Source organism: Crocuta crocuta, unplaced genomic scaffold (assembly GCF_008692635.1).
Source record: "Crocuta crocuta isolate KB4526 unplaced genomic scaffold, BGI_CrCroc_1.0 scaffold119, whole genome shotgun sequence".
NCBI classification, from domain to species: domain Eukaryota; kingdom Metazoa; phylum Chordata; class Mammalia; order Carnivora; family Hyaenidae; genus Crocuta; species Crocuta crocuta.
The window spans coordinates 10049286-10055621 of record NW_027551562.1 but is presented as its reverse complement, the minus strand read 5'-3'; the positions used below and the strand labels follow the sequence as shown (position 1 = coordinate 10055621).

The following is a 6336-nucleotide window of genomic DNA, read 5'->3' as shown; positions in this document are numbered from 1 at the left end:
TGCTGGAGTGTGGGCAGCAGTGAGGCCACGGGGGTGGGGGACAGACAGTGAGGCCAGGGCAGTGCTCCCGCCCCTGAGGACCTGCTCCGCCAGCACAGCCGAGGGGGATGAGCACCGCCCGGGGGCCAGAGCTCAGGGCCGAGGCCTTGGGAGGCCGCACCTGTCCACCGGGCCTCAGCCTTCCCTGGAATAGTCCAGACCATCTCCAAGGCCCCTTCAGCTCAGCCACGCTAAGTCCATCGTTAATTCCCTCACTCAGTCGTTCATTCGACAAACACCATGAAAAGCAGCCATGTGCCAGTTGCTGCCAACAAGTAGCTCACGGCTCGGGGAGGGGAGCGGGGTGCCGCCGTGCCATCGGCGCTGTGGGAGAGGCAAGCTTGAAGGGGGCCCCTCACCCAGGCCGAGGGGTAGGGAGGTTTCCCGGAGCAGACACAGGTGTGTGGGGAGGTAGCCTCGCAGGGTGGAGGAGGTCACCTTCCAGGCAGAGGAGCTGGGGTGGGGCGGACAGCAGGGGTGCAGGCAGAGGTGGGGGGCACCTGCAGAGCTGGCGGCTGTGGGCCTGGGGCAGGCCCGGAACGCCAGGCAGAGCCCTTGAATATGATCCCCGTGTGGCGGGTGGTCACACACCCCTGCATTAGACCAGGTGCGGGGGCTGCGCGGAACGGGAGCCCTGCCCGGGCAGGGCCTGGGGCCGGTGACTGCCCTCCCTGCCCCCTCCCTGCCCTCTCTGGACCCCGTCAGCAGCCCCAGGAAGTGGGGCTCGCGGTGCTTTCCGCCCCCACACAGCTTCGTGAGGCTCGGTGGCGTGTTTGCGGGGACGCAGCCTCTGGAAGTACAAAGTGTTGTGATTTTGCAAAATGCTGTTCTCTGATTTNTGAGGACGCGAGCGTGTGTGGGGCCGTGTTTGTGCGTCTGTGAGGCCGGAAGGGGGAAGGGAGGTGGGGGCTGGGCAAACCCCCAAGAGGTACGTTTGAAATAGGGGTTGGGGCAGAAGCTGACACAGGCCGTAGACGTCGCATCTTTCTTCAGCATCCACGTTAGATTCATGCTGTTCCCGCCTGACGAACTCCTACTCATCCCTCAGCACCCAGCCCAAGTGTCCCTTCTCTGGGAACCCTTTCCAACACCCTGGAAATAATGTTCTGTTTCCTCATACAACCTCCTCCGATGAGCTTGCGGCTCGGCAGGTGAGGCTCTGGTCCTGTCCGTCCCCTCTGCTCCTCTGAGGGGCTCCGAGGGCGCCGTCCACGTGTTCGCAGCACAGCTCCTGGATCAGTGCTTGGCACCCTCCCAAGGTCTCGGGGACAAATCAGACACCCACGCGCTCCCATGTGCCAGAGGCCAGGGGCCAGGTCCTGGGCGGGGGACCCCAAGGGCTTTCCCGCTCAAGCCTTCCGTTAGCTCCACAGGGCTAGGGGCCCCGGTCTGTGCCGCCGGCGCGCGCGAGGAAGCTGAGGCTCAGGGCAGCTGTGTGACGGCCGGACCACCGGGCAGGCTCGTGGTGGAACCAGGGGTCAAGGCACAGCCCGGGGGAGTCGCCACGGAGCGGGCAGGAGGCGGGGGCTGCTGCCTGGCCTCTCGGCGGGAGGGAGAAGGAGGGCAGGGGAGGAGGAGGGACCTCGTCTGCCCCCAAACGGATACTCGTTACCAGAGGAACAACGTGCCGTGTTTGCAGAGCACTTCGGAAGAAGCCACAGCGGGCCGCAGGCGGTAGGTGGGTTCATTCTGGCGAGAGGGTCCCCGGGCCCTGCCCCCTGCGGGGCCCTGGCTCCGCTCCTCACCCACGGGAAGCTCTGCGGCCGGGCCAAGCTCTGCGGCCGGGCCTGCCTTTCCAGCCTTGCCCTGAGAGAGCTCCCCATGGTCCCCCCACAGGACTTCAAGCCCAGTCTGGGGGAGGCCCTCCATTCAAGGTGGAGGGGACCCCCTCTTCCTCTGAGCCTTTCACACACCCTGCCGCCTACCCCCCTTGCCCCCGATTTTCAAGCCCTCATCCCCACTCACCGTGATGGAAGCGCTGTTCTCCCCCAGCCCCTCGGAGATGCTGGCGCACCTGTCCCCAACCCCCGGGTGCAGCCTGGAGCTCAAGACAGAAGCCCGGGTCCTGCAGACGGCAACGCCTTTGCCTCTGTCCGCTTCCTGTGACCCAACCTTTGTCCCCTTGAACTCAGTCACCCCCCCAAGAAAGCCACTTGCCTGTCCCCTCCCTTCTGTGGCCAGTGCGTCAGCAGGAGGCCTGGAGAGGCTGAGCCCCGTGTCCAGGGCCACTGGGGGCCACTGCGCCGCCAGGGAGGTCGGGGGCTGTGGCTGCGCCCAGGGGGACAGAGGTGAGCGTCTCCTAGCCTCTCCCACGCTTACCTTCCCGCTCACGCCCTCTCACCAGAGCTGTCTCTGGCTGTCTGGGTGCCGGGCCAGGGTCCCTTCTGCCACCCTTTGGGGGCCGGGGTCTACCGCACAAACAGGTGCTGGCGTGAGGAGGCCGAGCTGCGTGCCACCGACCGTGAAGAGAGGGAGTGGCAGGACCGTGTCCACAGTCTGCGTGTGTGCTGTGGCCGGGGTGACGCGGCCCCGGTGCCCCTCCCGCTGGGGCCGGCTTTCCTGCTCCTGGGGTGAGGAGCAGAGGAGGTGGGGGGCCGGGGCTCCAGAGTCAGTGGTGGCTTCAGGGGTCAGGCCGTGTCCGCAGAGATGCGTGTGACCGCCCTGCGTCCACAGGCTCCTCCCCTACTCAGGACACCCACGATCGCCTCCTGGAAACGCTGCCCCTCAAGGCCCCCTGCGCCAGCCTCTCTGCTGGGGTGGGGGGGGGCCTTCGCTCACCCCAGTCCCCTCTGGGTCCCCAACACCCCTGTTCTGCTCCAGCACGGCCACCACTCAGGTTCCCAGCGCACATTTGTGGCTTGCCCGCCAGGCTGTGGGCACCGTGGCAGAGGCCGCGTCCCGATGCCTGCTGCTGGCCCGCCACCCGCCTCTATTAGGCTCAAGGGCTCAGAAGGCAGCTGCGATCCGAGGCCCCGGGATGAAGGCACTTCTCAGCCTCTTGTGCCGCTACGAGGGACCCAGCTCTGGCCAGGGGGGTGAGGGTCTAGGAGGTGGCCTTACAGGGGCAGGGCTGGGCTGATAGTGTGCCTGTCCGCCTCTCTGGGGTCTAGTTCCCTTTCCTGAGGGTCGGAGCGCAGACATGATGGCCACGAGGCCGAAGACCTATCTGAGGGTCCCGGGAGCCACCAGATTCAAGGAACCTGTGGTCCCGGTGACGATGAGGTCACCTCCGTAGCCCTATTGCCTGCCTGGACTTGAGTGTACAACATTAGGAGTAAACACCAATCTTGTCTCAGCCAATGTCATCGGGGCTTTCTGTCCTTAGCAACCGAATCTAATTGTATGGTGTCCCCAGGGCCTGGCGTGTTGCCTCGACCTTGGAAGCAAAGATTGTTGAATGAATGAGTGATGGGGAGCAGGCTAAGATCTGGCGAGGGAGGAGGGGAGCGCTGCCAGGTGGCGTGTGCGGGGTGTGGAGGTGCCTCCTCCCTCGGGGATGGAGAGCGAGCCGGCTCTGCCATTTCCCAGGAGGGGTGGCAACTCGTCCTTCACGGGAGATGTCATTAGCGGAGGCAACAGTCAGGGATTTGCTTTTGCATTTTTTTTTTTTTTTTTGCCACTCCTGCTCGGCGTCAAATACCTTGGGAGGCTGTTACAAGTCTCATGTCGGCGTTGATATCCTAGGAGCCCAGGGCTGTGACGAGATGGTCTCACATGCTCGCCACGTGCTGGGCCCCTGCCAGATCTTGCCCGCATGCGCCCCTCTCCACATGTCCCCCGCACAGGGGCCTCGCTCGGCACTCCGCGCTCCTGGATCTTGCGCTTGGTCCAGCCTCGCCAAGTTACGTGGGGAAAGTGTCGTGGGGAGAGTGTCGTGTGAGACGTGAGCCCTGCGGGTACAGCTCACCTGCTCCCTCACGCCCCCGCGCTGCTCCCCGAGGCCACGCCACGCAGCAGGCCCTCCGCCGCGTGCTGTCGTGTGAGCCTCCTCTCAAGGAACCCCTCCTGCTGGGGGCAGGACAATGCCTAACAGAGTGACACCTCCTGGGGCACCCAGGGGTGGTACCTGCCGGGAATGGTGTCAACAGCAGAATGAAGGAAGCGGGGGGCTGCTTCCCCTGTGATGGTGAGTCTCAGGGCGCAGTTGGGGCAGGGGTTCTGTGTCCTCTGCTTGGGACCCACTCTTCCTCCATGCATGGCCCACATTCTGGGCCGAACAAGGAGAGAGCAGACAGTCCATGAGCTGTCCAGGCTCTTCTGTCCCTTCTGGAGGGGCCTGAAGACTACTGTGCCTTCCCCCATCTACCCCCGCCAGGACGGTCACACGCCAGCTCTAGCTGCCAGCGAGGCTGGCCACCTTCCTGCCCTGAGCAAAACTGGAGTTCTGTGGCCAAGGGGCAGCTGGAGACTGGGTCACAGTGAGTCAGGTGCTCACGAAGCTTGATGGATGAGCAAATGAGGGTGATGCGGGCAGTGTGGACGTGCAAGCCTTGCTGTCCGGGCAGGGGTGAGGGAGCCAGGCTCCAGAGAGTGAGAGCAAGGGCGGGGGGCGGGGTGCGGCTCACCGCAGACCCCACGCTGACAGTGACTGACCCCCAGATCCAGCCTTACCAGGGAGAAGCCCGTGCCGCTTCTCAGGTCAGAGCAAGTGGTCCTGGGGGCGGCTTTGTGTGGGAGCTGCACTGAGGTTCCTTCTGAGGACCCTCCACCCATCCCTGATCTCGCTGCTCACACCCCTGCTGAGGCCTAACGGGAAGATCCAAGCTGGGGGACCTTGAGCTAAGGATGAGCCAACCCCTGCTCTCTGGCAGGAGCCCTCCCTGCCCGTCACTCATCCTGTGGAGCGTGGAGACAGCGCGGCGTGTGCCTCATGCTCCGGCGGAGCCAGTGTCCAGCTCTCAGGCAGGCGCCTCTGGTGGGAGACCCCTCCCTGGAAGCCCCTAGGCTGTGGCCGGCAGTCACCACCGCGGTCCCTGCAGGACCAGGGACCGGCTTCCTGTACATCCCAGCTGTCCTGGGGGCCGGGTGTCGAGCCCTGTCCGAGGCACTGCGTGCCTGTGAAATGGGTACATGCCATTGGCCCCGAGGCTGCGGTGATCACGTGAAAGCCCACCGTGGCACAGGCTGATCTGAGCACACGTGTGTGCCGGCCTCTGCTCGGGCCGCCCGTGCACAGGACACACACACGTACCACACGCAATCATCCTGGGCGCTCATCCGAGCTTACACGCATGCACACCTTTGTGCTCACACACTTGCGTCACGCACACACCTTTGCCCAGTGTCCACGCACACCCAGGACTTGTTCACGCACACCTCTGTGGCCAAACTGAAGATCCCGTAAGGTCACAGGCATCAGGGAGCAGGGCCTGTCCCAGGAGTCCTGGCGGACCCGAGGCTGCCCGCGCCCAGCCCTGCATGGCGCTTGGCTGTGTGGGGACAACTCCGTCCACACCCCTCCAGGCCTGATCACCAGCAGTTGTTAGAACGCCGCCTGGGACCTGGGCGGGGGAGACGGACAGGCCGGGGGCGGGAAGGACCCAGCCCTGGCTCGCCGCGGGGAGGCGGGCTCAGACACAGGGCACGTGGCCGAGGGCGCACAGCCACTGCCCAGCCCGTTTCTAGCGGGCCCAGCTCTTCTGGGGGAGCAGGCAGCGTGCGGGAGGGAGCCCGGCCCCGCCAAGGTCTCCGGAGGGGCACGTGCTGCTCCTGGGAACAGGCCCCGCGGGCCCCGGGCGCGCCTTGTCCAAGCTCAACGTTCATCCTCACACTCCTCACCCTCGCCCTCCTCGGTTCCACAGATGGGGAGACTGAGGCTCGGGGGAGATGGCGAGACTGCCGCCTCACAGGGCGGGGCAAGGGACTGAGCGTTCCCGGGGAGCCTCGTGCGGCCCTCGAGGGCGATGGCCCTCGACGCCAGCCGGAGAGCGAGTAAGACAAGGCTTCGTGCCCCAGCCGGCTGCCGTCCTGGCCATTTCCGGTCGCCTGCGCGGGGCCGTCTGGGACTTGTAGTCCTCAGGCGCACGCCGCCCGCGGCGTGGCGCAGCTCGGGTGGCCATTGGCTGGCGCGAGGCGCCGGGGCCGATGGGACGGGCGGGGGGCGGTCTCGCGGCGTTCGCTCGGAGCGGGAGAGGTCGTCACGTGATGTTTGGGTCCCGGCTCCGCCCCTTGCCCCGCCCCTCCCGCCGAGAGCAAGCGGAGCGCGCCCGCGAACCACCCCGGCCCAGGTGAGGTGGCGGTTTCGGGCCGGCGGAGCGAGGCAGGGCCAGGAGGGCCCCGCCGGGCGGGCGCGCGGCC

At 66.1% G+C, this 6336-nt stretch overlaps 1 protein-coding gene across 1 annotated transcript in view; it reads left to right on the top strand.

Annotated features, from left to right (window-relative positions):
- Positions 1-6240: 6240 nt before the first annotated feature.
- The window catches only part of TSNARE1 (t-SNARE domain containing 1), an 88719-nt gene continuing 88623 nt past the window's right edge, over positions 6241-6336 (top strand). Inside the window, exon 1 of the mRNA XM_077750019.1 lies at positions 6241-6266. The gene's annotated coding sequence lies outside the window, so the exon portion shown is untranslated. The remainder of the gene's footprint in view (positions 6267-6336) is intronic.